Raw genomic sequence first — 16,333 nt, 5'->3', positions numbered from 1 at the left:
CCCCAGGACTGAAACAGAATGCTGGCGAGGAGAATAGAGTTAATTTTCTCCCCGCTGCATTCAGCTGCTGGGCAGCATAGTAATATTGTTAATCTGCAGATTAACTGTTATATATGCAGGTTAATAGCGTTATTTCTGATGAAAGGATCCCTTTAATTTTGTAGCACAATACTTCAATGAAATGGTGCCGGAGTCAGTGCATGCGCTTACCACGCTATCTATTTACATCTGCACCAAATCTGCCAGTCACAAATAAGCAACGTGTGCAGGAGTCTTCAGGGCACTCATTCACTTTGCAACAGGAAATCCTTCAAGTTTTGTGACAAATCTGCAATGAAAAAAACGAAGCAAAAACACGTGTGCACACAGCCTTAGGGTATGTGCATACGGTCAGGAGCCGCCTGCGGTCCCGACATTGTGGAATAGCTTCCCCCCTCATTATGTAAATGAGTGGCGCCATTTTTTTTTCACATGCGGACTTTCTTCATAGAGGTTAGTCTATGGGGAAAGTTCACATGCGGACCTGCAAGAGAAATTGACATGCTGCAGGTCTGAAAAACACGCTGCATGTCAGTTTCCGCCAGTGATCTGCAGCCAACATACGCATAGTGGACATGGGATCTCTAGAAATCCCATCCACTATGCTGTAACATCTAGCCACTGCGGGTATGACGCTGCATAACACGCAGCTTCAAACCCGCAGCGCCTCCTGACCGTGTGCACATACTCTTACAGTAGGGCTGTCTACTGTGCCCAAAACAACCAATCACAGATCAGCTTTCATTTTACCAAAGCAGGTTGAGAAATGAAAGCTGAGTTCTGGTTGGTTGCTATGGACAACAAAGAGAATGTAATGAACAGTTTTGATAAATGAGTCTGTGAGACTCTGCATTATACATCAGGGGACAGCAGCTCCATGTCACTGATCTATCACTGCTGTCAGGAGATGGGACCAAGAACAACTGATGAGAATCTAGTAATATGGGTGATGTGGGCTGCATTACAGGAACCATATAGGAGAAGACCTCAATATGGAGGATAACGCAGACATGGCACAGCCGCTACAGCAGGTACACAAGGCAGACACAAGGATCTCTAAATGTACGGTGCTGAGAAGCTACAGCAATACTCATGAAATAAACCTCCAAAGAGACGGACAATCCTTTACACGTATCACTAGGATTATTATTATTCTTTATTATTATGGCGCCATTTATTCCCTGGCGCTTTACATGTGAGAAGGGGTATACATAGTAAAGACAAGCACAATAATCATGAACAATACAAGCCAGAGACTGGTCCAGGAGGAGAGAGGACCCTGCCCGCGAGGGCCACAGTCTACAAGGGATGGGTGAGGATACAGTAGGTGAGGGTAGAGCTGGTCGTGCAGCGGTATGGTGGAGCGAGGGTTACTGCAGCTTGTAGGCTTGTCAGAAGAGGTCGGTCTTCAGGTTCCTTATGAAGGTTTCCACGGTAGGCGAGAGTCTGATGTGTTGGGGTAGACAGTTCCAGAGTAGGGGGGAAGCACGGGAGAAACCATATATGCGATTGTGGGAAGAGGGGATAAGAGGGGAGTAGAGAAGGAGATTGCAACATTCTAACATTTGCATAAATTTGACATTTAATTGGACTGTGTGGGTTTGTCCACTACTTGTCATCCCCTTCTGGAATGCTACAGGGCCTCAAATAAACGAAAAACACTTCACATTTACCAAGAGACTCAATGCCAACATCGCTGGAATGGCGCCATTCCAGGAGGGATGTGTTTTTTTTTATTTCAGGCAATGCAGCATTTAAAGGGGCTATGTCACCAAGGTTTTGACACCTAATCTGAGATATAATATATATAGAGAGATATATAGATATATAATATTTAAAGAGAAATGTGTCATTTTTTGGGCTGCATGCTGTAGTTTTGATAAAATCACTGTTTTATCAGCAGGAGATTATCACTAAAGGACTGCTGCCAGGTAGTCATCTAGATTCATGATCTCTGTATAACCCCGCCCCCACCACTGATTGGGAGCTTTCTGCCTATGCACAGTGTACACACACAGAAAGATGCCAATCAGTGTTGTTAGAACTGGTAAATCTGTAGCAGATAAAACTGTGATTTTATCAAAATTATACAATGTAGCCCAATGAGTAGTACATCATTGTTACAAAGGTCTCTGACTCTATATCTTACTGCTCTCAGATAGGAAAACACAAAACTGCTGCCAGATTCCCTTTGAAAAGGTGTTAGCATTTTCCATGTGTTGTGGTAAATCTCAGCAGAACTGAACCTGGACATTACACAATGATAACATTTCACCAAGATTTGGGAACAGATAACTCTTACCACTTTATATTGGTAAACTGCCCACAACCCCTATACTCATCTGCTCTAATATAAAACTGGTTTTGGTAATTTTTCATTATAAAGGTAGGTTTGGAACCATTTTGCTGACTTTATTCCTGGATTACAAGTGGAGGTATAAAACATGTACAATAACGTTCCCTGTAATTACTAGTTACATTTCTCTTCTTACCCGAGCTTCCCACGTCTTCTTTCTTCTGACTATTAGTCTTAATGATTGGTGTCTTTCGTTCCTCTGAACAGTCCAGGTCGATCCTTCTGTTCTTCGGTCCTTTACTCTGGCCAATGACGTCTTCATCCACTCGCTCCTTCTCTGGAGTGGGAGACATCTTCCTTCCTGAGTCTCTTTTTTTTCTCTTTTTTCCCTTCCTGTTGGGGTTTTTGATAGAAGACTTCTCATCAGCCGATGAGTCCAAGTGTCTTCTGTTCTTGAGTCCTTCACTCTTGGCAATGACGTCCTCGTCCACTCGCTCCATCTCTGGGGTGGGAGACATCTTCCGTTCTGAGTCTGTTTTTTTACTCTTTCTTCCCGTCTTTTGTTTTTTTTTGATAGAAGACTCCTCATCAGCCGATGAGTCCAAGTGTCTTCTTTTCCTCGCTCTCTTCCTCCCTAAAACCTCCTTCTTCTCCATAATATCGCTTTGATCACAGTCCACAGACAGCTTCTTCACTATCACCAGTCAAATCCAACTGTCACTTTCCTAACTGTCAACTGAGCGCACGGGCACCTGGATGGCACTGGTCATGTGATCAGTAACTGACCAATAAGAATCCAAGGTGTATGCTACAGTATAAGGATGGGAATGTATCAGTTTGATATAAGGGCTGTAATAAAATTAAATCTGTTTCTGTTCTACTTTTTTTAGTTAGTTGATTTAAACTTTATCTTTTCTAATTTTTCATCACTTCAGTATTATCTCACAGATAATTTTAGGATTTTAGGGCCCATTTTAACAATATGCTGTATTATTTATCCACATCAATGAACTATATAGAAAAAAAGGAGAACAACCCAGCATAACATTGCAAGAAAAAGTATATTTATTGAATCAAAACAAAAGTGAAGAAAAAAATATATAAAAGACAAAAAGGGGTGACTAGATGGAAGAAATGCTAGGGGGTCAGGCGCATACAAGTATAACGATAGTAACAACGGTGCCTGGAATAGACGAAATTGCACAAATGCCCGTAATCAAAGAATATATATATATACAGTACAGACCAAAAGTTTGGACACACCTTCTCATTTAAAGATTTTTCGGTATTTTCATGACTATGAAAATTGTACATTCACACTGAAGGCATCAAAACTATGAATTAACACATGTGAAATTATATACTTAACAAAAAAGTGTGAAACAACTGAAAATATGTCTTATATTCTAGGTTCTTCAAAGTAGCCACCTTTTGCATTGATGACTGCTTTGCACACTCTTGATGAGCTTCACGAGGTAGTCACCGGAGATGGTTTTCACTTCACAGGTGTGCCCTGTCAGGTTTAATAAGTGGGATTTCTTGCCTTATAAATGGGGTTGGGACCATCAGTCGTGTTGTGCAGAAGTCTGGTGAATACACAGCTGACAGTCCTACTGAATAGACTGTTAGAATTTTTATTATGGCAAGAAAAAAAGCAGCTAAGTAAAGAAAAACGACTGGCCATCATTACTTTAAGAAATGAAGGTCAGTCAGTCTGAAAAATTGGGAAAACTTTGAAAGTGTCCCCAAGTGCAGTTGCAAAAACCATCAAGAGCTACAAAGAAACTGGCTCACATGAAGACCGCCCCAGGAAAGGAAGACCAAGAGTCACCTCTGCTTCTGAGGATAAGTTTATCCGTGTCACCAGCCTCAGAAATCGCAGGTTAACAGCAGCTCAGATTAGAGACCAGGTCAATGCCACACAGAGTTCTAGCAGCAGACACATCTCTACAACAACTGTTAAGAGGAGACTTTGTGCAGCAGGCCTTCATGGTAAAATAGATGCTAGGAAACCACTTCTAAGTACAGGCAACAAGCAGAAGAGACTTGTTTGTGCTAAAGAACACAAGGAATGGACATTAGACCAGTGGAAATCTGTGCTTTGGTCTGATGAGTACAAATTTGAGATCTTTGGTTCCAACCACCGTGTCTTTGTGCGACGCAGAAAAGGTGAATGGATGGACTCTACATGCCTGGTTCCCACCGTGAAGCATGGAGGAGGAGGTGTGATGGTGTGGGGGTGCTTTGCTGGTGACACTGTTGGGGATTTATTCAAAATTGAAGGCATACTGAACCAGCATGGCTACCACAGCATCTTGCAGCAGCATGCTATTCCATCCGGTTTGCGTTTAGTTGGACCATCATTTATTTTTCAGCAGGACAATGACCCCAAACACATCTCCAGGCTGTGTAAGGGCTATTTGACCAAGAAGGAGAGTGATGGGGTGCTACACCAGATGATCTGGCCTCCACAGTCACCAGACCTGAACCCAATCGAGAAGGTTTGGGGTGAGCTGGACCGCAGAGTGAAGGCAAAAGGGCCAACAAGTGCTAAGCATCTCTGGGAACTCCTTCAAGATTGTTGGAAGACCATTTCCGGTGACTACCTCTTGAAGCTCATCAAGAGAATGCCAAGAGTGTGCAAAGCAGTCATCAAAGCAAAAGGTGGCTACTTTGAAGATCCTAGAATATAAGACATATTTTCAGTTGTTTCACACTTTTTTGTTAAGTATATAATTCCACATGTGTTAATTCATAGTTTTGATGCCTTCAGTGTGAATGTACAATTTTCATAGTCATGAAAATACAGAAAAATCTTTAAATGAGGTTTGTCCAAACTTTTGGTCTGTACTGTATATATATATATATATATCAATCATAAATATGAATATATAGAATAAGCATAAGAACAATCTCTAGTGGGGAACCCTATACAAGGGGACCTTCCACCTGTAAGATGGCAAGGTAAAAATATTTTTTCTTTTGTTATCTTTTTTGTATGGCAGTATCTCTGACCATTGTACTTATTGAGAAATAGTTGACATCTCTATATTATTTGCATCGACAGGCTGCAAACAAAGCAAGCGAGATGAGTTTCTCATCCACTGCTGTACTCAGCATAAGCAGCGGCTGAAATAACAAAGCTAAGTATAATAATGTTTGTTTTGATTGCTGCCTATGCAGAGCACAGAAGTCTATGACAAATTCATTTTGACTTCAGTGCTATGTATAAGCAGTGGCTAAAATGGCAGAAAATGAGCAGCTAATTATTGAACCAGTGTTCATTCATTCGCTGCTCATTTTCTGTAGTCTCAGTCTCTGCTTATATAGAGTGAAGCGCTCGAGATGAGTTTGCCATAGGCTGTTGTGCTCTGCTTAGGCAGCGACTTATATGATAAAGCTCACTTCATTACAATTTTGTAATTTTGATCTTTGCTTATGTAGAGAGCAGCAGCCACTGGCAAACTCATCTCCACTTCTGCGCTCGGCATAAGTAGCGTTGGGTGGGCATCCGCTTTGCTGCTCAATACTGTCTTCCTTTATTTTATAGAGCTGCTTTTATAGTTTTACATTGTTTCTAACTCGAACTAGTGTTACAAGTAGGGCAAGAGCCTGGTTTAGGATTAGGTCTATGGTTAGGGCTAGGGCTGGGGTTAGGGACCAGATTAGGAATAGGGTTATGGTTAAAGTTAGGAATAGGGTTAGGGTAATAAAATTGTTACATAGAAAATGTAATAAAAAATACAAAGCAAACAAATAATGTATAAAGTTTTATATATTTAAAATTTGAGACCTGATTTCAGCAAAAAGCAGAAAAAAAAATTAAGAGTTGAAATCATAAAGTATAATTACATCAGTATTTTTCTTAAATTACAATACATGTGCAATACTGGGCTTTTGGAAAGGACTCAGACTGCTACTGGTTCACGGGTTAGGGGGCACATACTTGTCTTGTCCTGGGTGCTTGCCACCCACCCTGTGACAGTGTGCCATCAGCATAGTATACAGCAACCAGCAAGGGTTTTTATTCAATTTTTTTTCTGCATTTTTTCATCTGTAGCCTAAAAGACAACAGGTAATATTAAATGCTGTACAACCATCAGGCTTTTTTTATTGTGTGACAGCTCACTTTAGGTGTGTTTTTTGACAAGCCCTAAGTGTGGCGTTTCTTTCATGTGTTTTCCCATAAGTTTCTTTGTAGGACTTAAAGAGGCATAAAAAAGACACCAACATATCTGAATTAAATAAAATGCCATTTGGAAAAGCTGGTAATAATATGCATGAAAACAATGGAGTTTCTTACAAGCCAAAAAATGATGTGTGAAAAGAGTCTACTGGTGGTCTTTATAAAAGTGGTTGTGTCATCTTGTCCTCTGGAGGACGCTGCTCTCCTGCCTCCGGGCTTCCTGCTCACTGGGGGTATTGTGCTCTTGCTTAAAGGGGTTGTCCACTACTAGGACAACCCCTTCTCAATCTGATTGCTTGCCCTTGTTAAAATAAAAACACCTATACTCACCTCCCGTGCCAGCGCCGTTCCAGTAGTGTCGCAACTCGCAGAGATCAGCTTTCATTTTTCAAATTGCTCTGATCAAGTGAAAGCTCCATGTGAACGGCTGTTATGGGCAATTGTGGGATTAATTGGGTTTTGCAGGCCGTGTCTGTGAAATTCATCCCTAATGCAGGGCCGTATTTACACTTAGGCGCTCGTGGTCCGGTGCCTAGGGCGGCAGATCGCAGGGGGCGGCACCAGGGGAGAGGTATTTTTTATTATTTTTTTTACTTCCCTCTCCTCCCCCAGACTCCATATGAAAACCGGAGTTTTTGTGGGGGAGGGGGGGTGTCGCCGGTGCAGAGCGCGGTGCCGGCATTGCATTGCCGCCCGCAAGTGCCTCGCCGCTGAGAGCGCTCCTGTCGCCGGGTCGGACAGGAAGCTGCTGGGAGCTGTACGGAACCCGCACTTCCGGGTTCCGTACAGCTGTTCCTTCCTGTCCCGCGGTGGCTCCCAAGTGCTGCTGCTGCGGTGGTGGCGGCGGTGTCTGGTAGTAATGACGGCAGGGGAGACACTGCGCCTTTAATTGTGCTTGTGTCGCCCCTGCCGCGTCATTACTATCAGACACAGCTGCACAGCGCGCGGCCATGTCTGAAAACAGTGTCGGCGGGCGGCGTCAATCAAACAGCGGAGCGGGGGGTGGGGGTGCAGGAGGGGGGGCCCTGTTTAAGGGAGGCCCGGGGGGCGGGGGACCTTGATGAAGGGAGGCCCGGGGGGGCGGGGGTCCTTGATGAAGGGAGGCCCGGGGGGGCGGGGGTCCTTGATGAAGGGAGGCCCGGGGGGGCGGGGGTCCTTGATGAAGGGAGGCCCGGGGGACGGGGGTCTTTGATGAAGGGAGGCCCGGGGGGCGGGGGACCTTGATGAAGGGAGGCCCGGGGGGGCGGGGGTCTTTGATGAAGGGAGGCCCGGGGGGCGGGGGTCCTTGATGAAGGGAGGCCCGGGGGGCGGGGGTCCTTGGTGAAAGGAGGCCCGGGGGGGTCTTTGATGAAGGGAGGCCCGGGGGGGCGGGGGTACTTGATGAAGGGAGGCCCGGGGGGCGGGGGACCTTGATGAAAGGAGGCCCGGGGGGGTCCTTGATGAAGGGAGGCCCGGGGGGCGGGGGTCCTTGGTGAAAGGAGGCCCGGGGGGGAGGCCCTGATGAAGTGTCGGCAGTTAAGCAGCGCCGGCGGAGCAGAGAGTGCAGGAGGGGGGCCCCGAGTAAGCAATCAAACACCGCCGGAGGTCCTCCCTGTGGACATGCTGGGGGGGCGAGTGGGCCCCTCTGATGGTCCAGAGCCTGTGATGGCCATCAGACTTGCCAGAGGCCCTGCACAGCTGGACCGGACACAGGACAAGGGGCAGGTAAGTGAGGCTTGCCACCAGGTTCCCCAGTCCCCATATTAAATATATTTCTAATGTGTATGACTGTGTATCTATATATATATAATCGTCTTATCCCGTCTGTGTGTCTATCTGTGCAGGAAATCCCGCGTTGCTCATTGGTCCGGCAGCGGCCAATCAGCGCCGGGGGATTTCTAAAAAAAGATGGCGGCCGTTAGCGGCTCATCTGCGGGACGGAGCTGAGCGGCGATGCAGCCGGAAGATGAGCGCCGCGAGGCGCTCATCTCCCGGCCGGCAACAGCAGAAGGAACCCGACTGCCGGACCCATCTGCGGGACGGAGATGCAGCCGGGAGATGAGCGGCGCGAGGCGCTCATCTCCCGGCCGGTAGCAGCGGAAGGACTGCCGGCGCCGCTGACCTCCATGCGGAAGGGAGGACCGGGGAGCGGCGCTGCGGGTCGGGATACTTCTCCTGCGAGCGCCCGCTATGTCCCGGTTCTCGCAGCGTAAGTAGCTGCACAGGCAGCGCCGGTCCTCACCAAGACGATTCGATGATTGGCCGCGGTCTTCGGACCCGACCAATCACTGATCTTAGCGCAAAACTTAAACACCGCTGTGCTGATTGGTCGCCGACGCTGCCCGCGACCAATCACCGATTTTGGCGCCAAATTTAAATATCGGCCGCGACCAATCACCACAGCGGTGTTTAAATGTGGAGCCAAGATCGGTGAATGGTCGCGGCCGATATTTAAATTTGGCGCCCAAATCGGTGATTGGTCGCGGTCAGCGTCCGCGACCAATCAGCACAATAGTGTTTAACTTTGGCGCCAAGATCAGTTATTGGTCGCGGGCCAAGACAGCGACCAATAACCGATTTGTGCGGCACTTTTAAATAGCGTCCGGGACCAATTGGATGTCAGCGCTGCTGCCTGTGCGGATACTTCCGCTGCAAGAACCAGGGACATGAGCGGGCGCTCGCAGCAGAAGTATCCCGACCCGCAGCGCTGCTCCCCGGTCCTCCCTTCACACCCTAGCCGCTGATGTTCCCACTGTATCCGCATGGTGTTACAAAGGTCCGGAAATTTGTGTTAAAAATCGCTGATTGGTCGCTGGCGCTGCCCGCGACCAATCACCTATTTGGGCGCCAAATTTAAATATCGGCCGCGACCAATCAGCACAGCTGTGTTTAAATGTGGAGCCAAGATCGGTGATTGGTCGCGGCCGATATTTAAATTTGGCGCCCAAATCGGTGATTGGTCGCGAGCAGCGCCAGCGACCAATCAGCGATTTTTAACACAAATGTCCGGACCTTTGTAACACCATGCGGATACTGTGGGGACATCAGCGGTAGGGTGTGAAGGGAGGACCGGGGAGCAGCGCTGCGGGTCGGGATACTTCTGCTGCGAGCGCCCGCTCATGTCCCGGGTTCTCGCAGTGGAAGTAGCCGCACAGGCAGCGGCGCTCCCCGGTCCTCACTAATACTATTCCGCTCCCCGCTCCTCACCAATACGATTTGCTGATTGGTCGCGCTCTCCACACCCGACCAATCGGTGATCTTGGCGCTAAAGTTAAACACCGCTCTGCTGATTGGTTGCGGGCAGCGGCCGCGACCAATCACCGATTTGGGCGCCACATTTAAATAGCGGCCGCGACCAATCACCGATCTTGCCGCCACATTTAAACACTGCTGTGCTGATTGGAAGCGTCCGGCGTCCGCGTCCAATCAGCGAGATTGGCGCCAAATTTAAACCTCACTCTGCTGATTGGTCGCAACCACCGGCCGCCACCTGTCTGCATTTTTTGTGCCAAATGTAAACCTCACTCTGCTGATTGGTAGCGGTCGCCGGCCTCGACCCATCAGCAGTATTGGCGCCAAATTTAAACCTCACTCTGCTGATTGGTCGCAACCACCGGCCGCGACCAATCGGCGCTTTTTGTGCCAAATTTAAACACCGCTCTGCATCGCTCTGCTGATTGGTCGCGGTCGGCGGCCGCGACCAGTCAGCAGTATTGGCGCCAAATTTTAACACCTCTTTGCTGATTGGTCGCGGTCGCGACTAATCAGCGATTTTGGTGCCAAATTTAAACACCGCACTGCATCGCTCTGCTGATTGGTCGCGGTCGGCGGCCGCAACCAGTCAGCAGTATTGCCGCCAAATTTAAACACCGCTCTGCTGATTGGTCGCGGTTGCCGAACGCGACCAATCAGCGATTTTGGCGCCAAATTTAAACACAGCTCTGCTGATTGCACCCGGTCGGCCGCATACCTATTCTAGAATACCCGGTGCATTACAATCGGGCCACCATCTAGTATATATATATTTATGTCTGTTTTATGTGTTTTTAAGAATGTGTTCAAATATGTACGTATCTGTGTATGTGCTTGTCTGCAAATGTATGTGTGCATATCTGTGTACCATCTGCATGTCTGCGTGCTGTGTACGTGCATGTTTGCATATGTGAAGGGTGAGGGGGCAGCCTTTGCCCTGTGTTGTATACCTACATTTCTCCGCTGTATCTGTGCATCATGAATGCTGTATGTATTAAAGGGGCCACTGAGACTTTCGCCCGGGGCCCACAAAAACCTGGAGCCGGCCCTGGTTGAAAGCAATGATGGAGGAGGGATAGTCATATGACACTCTCTCTCTCATCACTCCTCCATACTTCTGACGCAGCGGCGTGATGACGCTCCACGCTCTGTCAGACAGTGGAGCTGGCAGCTGCTGAGGTGATGACAGAGACGCGCTGCAGAGACTGAAGCAGCAGGGAATGAGAAGCGGTAAGTATGTATTTATTTATAAATCAGTGAGTACTGATAATACTGGAGGACTGGGGCTGCATTTTACCCTATGGTGGGGGCTGCCTTTTACCCTATGGGGGGCTGCATTATACTGCATACAGAACCATGGGGAGTTCATTATACTGTGTGGAGGACCATGGGGAGTTCATTATACTGCGTGGAGGACCATGGGGAGTTCATTATACTGTGTGGAGGACCATGGGAAGTTCATTATACTGTGTGGAGGACCATGGGGAGTTCATTATACTGTGTGGAGGACCACGGGGAGTTCATTATACTGCGTGGAGGACCACGGGGAGTTCATTATACTGCGTGGAGGACCACGGGGAGTGCATTATACTGCGTGCAGGACCACGGGGAGTGCATTATACTGCGTGCAGGGCCACGGGGACTGCATTCTACTGCGTGCAGGGCCACGGGGACTGCATTCTACTGCGTGCAGGGCCACGGGGACTGCATTCTACTGCGTGCAGGGCCATGGGGACTGCATTCTACTGCGTGCAGGGCCACGGGGACTGCATTCTACTGCGTGCAGGGCCACGGGGACTGCATTCTACTGCGTGCAGGGCCACGGGGACTGCATTCTACTGCGTGCAGGGCCACGGGGACTGCATTCTACTGCGTGCAGGGCCACGGGGACTGCATTCTACTGCGTGCAGGGCCACGGGGACTGCATTCTACGGCGTGCAGGACCACGGGGACTGCATTATACTGCGTGCAGGACCATGGCGACTGCATTATACTCAGTGGAGTGTGGAGAGATGTGGGGGCCATTATACTGTATGTAGGCCCACTATACTGCATGGAAGGCTGTGTGGGGGTCACAGTTGGGGGATTATACTGTGTTGGGGTCACCATACTTTGCCCTGGGAGTTGAGGTGGGGTACAGTAGGCAGAGCTGTGGAGTCAGTAAGCCAAACCTCCGACTCCTCAATTTCCATGACACAGACTCCAACTGCGACTCCCTCATACATGGCTCATGTTTAAGTGATACATTTACTGTAGCACAGATTCATCTCAGCTAAAAGTCTAGACCCTTAGATCAGGAATAGGACAGACATTTATAGGACATTTCATAACTTTCCGAAATTCTTATGAAAAAAATATTCCCCACAAACTGCATTGAATTACTGTACCCAATTTATTAATTGCTGTGCAAAGGCTGGAAAGTTGTGAGATCTGCTCTTCTGTGCCCCCAACAATTATTTACATTTTTCTTTTGGGGTGGGGGCCCAATTAGAACTTCTGCTATGGGGCCCCATGATTCCTATGTACGCCCCTGGTCATGGTGGTACATGGCGGTACCCTGTGCACAGAGCTGAGGACATGGTGGTACACAGTCTCCCGCCGCCTTAAAATCGGTCCGTTTCTCATCCAGGAGAGTCGGATGAGTGTCATCGGTTTTTTGGTCTGTTTGGCATGCAACTGCTATGCAAGTGTCTGACATTTTCCTCAGATCACATCCGAGTGCTGTCCGTGTTCAATCTGTTTTTTGTCAGCAGCTATTACTGTATAATCATTTACAGGAACATTTTACAGTGTTCTCTGCTGCAGAATGAGAATGTATCAGTGAAAAAAATGGATGCCTCCCGGATGGGCCGTGTGCGGTCCGTGATTTTTGTCGGACCATAGACTTGCATTGGCGAGTCTCATACTGTCGCAGCATGTTGCGACTTTTTTCTCATCCTGAATCTGGGTGAGAAAAAAGCGTCCGACACTCACCAATGTGCTCTCAGACATTGATTAACATTGGTCCGACTGCAATGTGATAAAATCACGCATTGCGCTCGTCCAAGTTTCACGCCAGTGTGTCCGTACCCTAATAATAAAATCCATATAGTAATCCTGCAATGTCTGCTGGACATGATATGGGGAGGGTTTATGGCTCAGTTAGTACACACTCCATACTTCTTATTAACTAGTTAATGCTCTCTTGTCCACCGCAATGCAGTGTCAAGAGGAAGACAGCGAGACGGCCAGCAATATCGCATCAGGGAGCTCCTGACCTCGAAATAGAAGATCATCAGATCCTGGTATTGTGACATAATATTAGGAATAATATTTTTTGCATTTATATTACACTATGAACTCCACAGCACTTTACAGACATCATCAACACTCTCCCCATTGGGGTTCACAATGTAAACATCCTATCAATATGTCTCTGTAGTGTGTTTGGAAACCCATGCAAACACTTGGAGAATAAACTTGCACATAAACCAATTAAAATCATTAAAATATTATTTTTTCTATTTATGTCAAGGTAGTCTGTCTGCAGGATTTTACCCCTACAAACCTTTCATATGTGCTACCTGGAATGTGGGGGGAGAAGCTACATGAAACTTGGGCCACGACAGGGGGGGAGATTGTCTGTCTGCGATTGGGGGTTTCTGAGGGGGAGGGGATTGTACGCAACAGGGCTGCGACGGGGGAGGGCTGCGACGGGGGAGAGGGCGCCACCGCTGACAGTGCCTAGGGCAGCAGGAACTCCAAATACGGCCCTGCCCTAATGTATCTTTTAAGTGTAAATAGTGATATACAGTGGTGTGAAACAGTCTTTGCCCCTTCTTGATTTCTTATTCTTTTGCATGTTTGTCACACTTAAATGTTTAAGATCACAAGACAAATTAAAATATTAGTCAAAGATAACACAAGTAAATACAAAATGCAGTTTTTAAATGGAGGTCTTTATTATTAAGGGAAAAAGAAATCCAAACCTACAGGGCCCTGTGTGAAAAAGTGATTGACCCCTAAACCTAATAACTGGTTGGGCCACCCTTAGCAGCAACAGCTGCAATCAAGCGCTTGCGATAACTGAGTCTTTTACAACGCTCTGGAGGAATTTTGGCCCACTCATCATTGCAAAATTGTTGTAATTCAGCCACATTGGCGGGTTCTCACAGCATGTCAATCGGATTAAGGGCAGGGCTTTGACTAGGCCACTCCAAAGTCTTAATTTTGTTTTTTCTTAAGTCATTCAGAGGTGGACTTGCTGGTGTGTTTTGGATCATTGTCCTGCTGCATAACCCAAGTGCTTTTCATCTTGAGGTCATGAACAGATGGCTGAATATTCTTCTACAGGATTTTTTAGTAGACAGCAGAATTCATGGTGCCATTTACCACAGCAAGTCTTCCAGGTCCTGAAGCAGCAAAGCGCCCCAGACCATCACACTACCACCATATTTTACTGTTGATATGATGTTCGTTTTCTGAAATGCTCTGTTACTTCTATGTCAGATGTAATGGGAATACATTGGGTATTCTCCCAAAAGTCTTGGCAGTCATCAAGATGTTTTCTGGCAAAACGGATATGAGCCTTTATGTTCTTTTTGCTCAGCAGTGCTTTTAGTCTTGGAACTCTGCCATGCATGCCATTTTTGAACACTGAGGCAAGTGAGGCCTGCAGTTCTTTGGACGTTGTTGTGGGGTCTTTTGTGATCTCTTGGATGAGTCGTCGCTACTCTCTTGGGGTAAGTTTGATTGGTCGGCCACTCCTGGGAAGGTTCACCACTGTTGCATGTTTTCGCCATTTGTGGATAATGGCTCTCACTGTGGTTCACTGGAGTCTCAAAAGTTTAGAAATGGCTTTATAACTTTTTCCAGACTGATAGATCTCAATTACTTTGTTTCTCATTTGTTCCTAAATTTATTTGGATCGCAGCATGATGTCTAGCTTTTAAGGATCTTTTGGTCTACTTCACATTGTCAGACAGGTCCTATTTAAGTGATTTCTGGATTGAGAACAAGTGTGGCAGTAATCAGGCCTTTGTGTGATTAGAGAAATTGAACTTAGCTTCCCAAAGATGTGATAAACCACAGTTAATAAATGTTTTAATATGTGGGGCAATCACTTTTTCACACAGGGCCCTGTAGGTTTGAATTTCTTTTTCCCTTAATAAAAAAGACCTTCATGTAAAAACTGCATTTTGTGTTTTACTTGTGTTATCTTTGTCTAATATTTAAATTTGTTTTGTGATCTGAAACATTTAAGTCAAACATACAAAAGAATAAGAAATCAGGAAGGGGGCAAACACTTTTTCACACCACTGTATTTCATGTTCACTCCCCACCTACCAAGCACAGGGAATATAATATACACCTCTTTATATGGGATATGTGTTCATTCCCCTATTGCCTACATATATTTTATGTCCATTCCCCACCTATCGTGCACAGGGAATATAATATACACCTCTTTATATGGGATATGTGTTAAGTTCCCTGTAATCTACATATATTCCATGTTCATTCCATGTCCAAGATGCATAAGAAGTCTAGAATACCTCTCCATATTTTTGCACCTATAAGTTATTTTCATTCTTTTTATTTATTCTTTTTCTTCATTCTGTTTAGTTCATCCCCTATTGCAGGCAGTGAACCCAGAAGCAGATTGTTCACCTACATGTACATTGTACACAGCAGTGTATTTCTTGTATTTCTTTGTATTTGTATACTGAGGTGAATAAGTCAGATTTTTTTTTGTTCCTATGAAACTAATAAAAATAATAAGCAATTACAAAAATATAATTTTTTTTGAGAGTTTCCACAGGTCTTGAATCCACATCCCTCAACATCACAGGCAGGATCTAAAGCTACTGAGCCACAGGCTCCAGTAACGTAATGGTGAGAATTTTGTGTACTAGATCTGTATTGCAGGGTCTGACTCCACAGGCAGATTGTACTGATACATTGTACACAGCAGTGCAGCAGTGGATTTTTATGACTCTATCCTAGAGGGAGAATAAAATAGATTATTTTTCTTCCTATAAAATTACTAAAAAATAATGAAAAACACAGTTAAAATCTTGCCTTTTTAATAATGAACATCACAGTCAGCAAATACCATCTACATATTCGGTGTCCCTGTAATCGTAACGACCCGCGCAACACAGCAATCAGATTATTTATGGGAATCGATAAATGGCATAAAAAAATGACGTAATTGATATTTTTTCTCTATTAAACCCATAAAAATGTATTAAAAATGTAATGCTGAGGCCGTGCATATATGCTGCATTATTTCTACTGCTTTTTTTCCTGCACGTTTTTCTGCAGGTGTCTAAACCACACAACGCAATAACAATCTTCTCTGATTATTGCGTGTTTGCTGCATTTTTTGTGTGTTTTCCCCCTTGTTTGATGCAATTTTGGGGCAGATATGAAACAGAGTTTTTAACGCTTTTTTAATACTAAAGAAAAGGTTTGATTCTGCACTTGAAATTGCAACGGCGTGTTTTTTTTTTTTAATTCTTTTTTTTTTCAGAAGAAGCCTATAAAGACGCGGATGGAGATTTCATGAACTCACATCCAGTTTGCTTAGATATTTAGAC

Source organism: Phyllobates terribilis, unplaced genomic scaffold (genome assembly GCF_046119375.1).
Source record: "Phyllobates terribilis strain yellow unplaced genomic scaffold, ASM4611937v1 Scaffold_11__3_contigs__length_659146591, whole genome shotgun sequence".
Classification (NCBI taxonomy): Eukaryota; Metazoa; Chordata; class Amphibia; order Anura; family Dendrobatidae; genus Phyllobates; species Phyllobates terribilis.
The sequence above is the reverse complement of the archived record's forward strand: the minus strand, read 5'-3'. Positions refer to the sequence as shown.